Genomic DNA, 3,250 nt, shown 5'->3' on the forward strand with positions numbered 1-3,250 from the left:
CTGATCTCAAACTCTATATTCTTTTTTTTTTTACCGTGGAATCTATATGGTCTTTATTTATTAATCCAACACAAATTTATCTACAGTGTGCCAAGAATTTTCTTAGGCAAGAGGATTCTGAGATATTTTGAATCAAAATACAGAAAGTTTTGTTTTGAAAACAACCCAGCTGTTAGCTCTTTGAAAAAAATTTAGTTGGAGAGCCTCTGATTCTCACTTGCTGGACCATACAAGGTCAGTCTTTTGACTACTCTGTACTTTAGATTCCCTATTTATAACTAAACAAATTTGCAACACATACCAAAGAAATCCTGTATGATTTACAGTTGTTCAAGCAAACAAGAAAACTCTGCTTCAGTTTCTATGAGCTATCTAAAGGATAAAGACAAAAGGTCTATCTCAAATCCATCAGGTTTTGAACGGCATCTTTTCAACATAATACAATAAAGACATATATAAAAAACAAAGACAAAATACACCTTCCCATTCTAAAACATTTCCTTTAGTCCATATGTACTTTAAATAATCTTGTATTAAGTTTCTACTGCAACTTTCAATGTTCAGAGTAAATCCATCCTGGCACAGTGTTTGTTCTAAGTCAACAGCAGCAGCAGTAGGAGCATAATATAGTAGTTTCACTGTTACTTCCAGAGTCTATAAAGTCCCAGTGCTATTGCCAGGCAAGTGAACACTGAGGCTGCAAGGTAACGAATTGTCTCAAGCTTGTTAGACTCCATTAGGGTTTTTAAATAAGCAATTTCAGTGTCAATTTTGTTACCGGTCTCTGAAATATAATTCTGGTTTTGGTTTCATTTTTGGTAAATTCTGTGGTTGCTTCCATAAGTTTCTTTTCTTGATCTGTAAACATATCTGTTACTCTGCTCCTTCCTAGGTTGATATCCAGTTTATTATCTGTTCTGATTCGACTGGTTTTATTTATCAGTTGTTGCTTAACTTGTTCTAATTTAATTTTTATTTTCTGGTTCTCTGCTCACAGATTTGCAAATTCACTTTTCTCTAGGACGACCATGTCTTTCCTGATGGAGTCCAAATGAGCCATTAACTGTTGTACTGTTATTTCCTGTTGAACTTGAGTGACCATCTCCTTATAGATAGTATGGGGCTGACATTTGATAAAGTGGTTAAAGCTGATACAATTGTTTCTGCTTGTGCTTTGTCAAATCCATGAGTTTCCAAGTCCTGAACCAATGCACGGGTATCAAAAGTTAATTACCTTTGTCCTAAAGGAGTTATGTCCACTCGCCTCATATATTATCCTTCTTTGGTTGTGGCGGTGAAGAAATCTCTCCGCAGGGCCGGGGAAATAGGCCCGCGGGGAGTTGAAACCCGGAGGCCTTCATGAACGCAGGAGCCGCCAAACCCAGTGGCTCCACATGTCCTCGGCTTTGCAGCTGGTGAGGGAGGGCAAAAGCTCAAACTCTGCATTCTTTTTGATACATTTGACAAAACTCTATTGCTAGTGAATTCCACCTCACTAGTGAATTCCACCTTGCAAGTTTACGAATAGATTTATTTTAAAGGCGTCATAACACCATATAATTACACACTGAATTTTAAAATTAATAATGCTGGATACACAAATAGTATTTTTCATCCAGTTCTCTCAAGGAGAGAACAACACTTTGTCATTAAACTTTGACAGGAGGAGAGATGACCCCATTTGAAAATCGCTGTGGACGGACCTGAAAATAATACTTTCCTCTGGTATCTTACAGCAGCAAATTTCCAAAATCATTTGTATGCCTTTTAGTTGTGATGCTAGGTTTTGTTTGCTTGGTATTCTTTTCCAACATCCATTTTGAACGTGAGCATAAGTATGTTTGTTAACTTTGAAAGATTTCTCCCAAAGAGAAAGAAAAATGGCTAGTTTGGATTCAGGGCAAAGATGAGGGCAAAAAAGAGGTATGTGTCTCCTTTCCCCATTCCACCATACTTTCCTAAGACAGCTCCACTTTCACCCCACACATACACCACAAATACTTATTTGTAATTTTATTTGTGTTAATAACTTATACTATCAAGACGCTGTTTTTAAAACTCCATTTAGTTATGTACAAAACTTGTATCAAAACACTATGAAGATCTTAACAACAGAAACTAAAGAGCATATTTAATTTTTCAGAACTAAGTTAAATGCTATTTGAGTATGATAACCAATCCTCCCCAACACAGGATGCAATTCTCTTTAAAAAAAAAAATCTGTTTATCAATATATTTTATGAAATGGCTTGGGAGTGTTCTTTATTTTATCTTTTACAATATGAGCTGTGGTTGAAGTTGCTTTTCAAAATAGTGCTTTGATAACTCTCTTAACACCATGGCATGAAAGGGTAGAGCCTCATCAATACTTACTCAGGCTTCAAAGACATGGTAGCCAGATGTTCTAAGAAACTAGTGATCTACTTTACTTGAGCAAAGTAATATTAACAGAAATTAGTCTTCAGTTATTGGGAACTTTGGACTTCAAAACCCTCTAGAAATAAAAACTTTTCACCTGTCCTTAAAACCAAGAGGTCAAGTATTCATTGGCCAATAAAGACGTCCCCTCATCAGCTAGAAAACACTCATTGAAATCCAATTAACTCTTTCACACAGACAACCTTCATTTTCTATTTTATCAGAAAGTTAAATTTACCATTCTATACTCCAATAAAAGTTAAGTTGTTTTGATCTGATAATTGTAAGATGTACTGTATGTATCTTAATTTGTAAGTTTTTAATGCTAAAGCTCAAAGCTGTTCAGATTTAACAGGAGTGCTGGAAATGAGGTACAAAATGCTGGAATTCAAATTAACCAATAAATATATTTTAATATATATCAGCAGGACTCTAGAGGATTCCATTAATGTTGAAAAATAGAAAGGATTTAGGTTAATTTGGTAAGAAGGCAGGTCAGAACGTTTACAACAGTGGTATAGAATTGTATAGAGATGCAAAATTTTTCAAGAGAGCAGAATTTTTTCAAAAACGCTGACTCTAGCTGTCACAGTCCTGCCTTGGCTAAATCCAGTGGAGAGATAGGAGGACTTTCTAATTTGCTTTCCCTCTATTTTAATAATAGCTGTGCATAAGTAATTTATGAAAGGCCAACCAGGCAGTGGGCAACAGAAAATTAAACTCATTTTATCTGAAAGCAGGTGGATTTCTATATATCATTAGCATGCATAGAATTCTCACAATGTTATTTCTCATACTGATGGAATGTAACCAAATAATATATGAGTTTTTT

General features: G+C 35.1%; 1 pseudogene; it reads right to left on the reverse strand.

Moving 5' to 3' along the window:
- Positions 1 to 398: 398 nt before the first annotated feature.
- Positions 399 to 1,334, reverse strand: LOC137224446 (coiled-coil domain-containing protein 90B, mitochondrial pseudogene; annotated as a pseudogene).
- Positions 1,335 to 3,250: the final 1,916 nt, after the last annotated feature.

This window comes from Pseudorca crassidens, chromosome 5, assembly GCF_039906515.1.
Source record: "Pseudorca crassidens isolate mPseCra1 chromosome 5, mPseCra1.hap1, whole genome shotgun sequence".
NCBI classification, from domain to species: Eukaryota; Metazoa; Chordata; class Mammalia; order Artiodactyla; family Delphinidae; genus Pseudorca; species Pseudorca crassidens.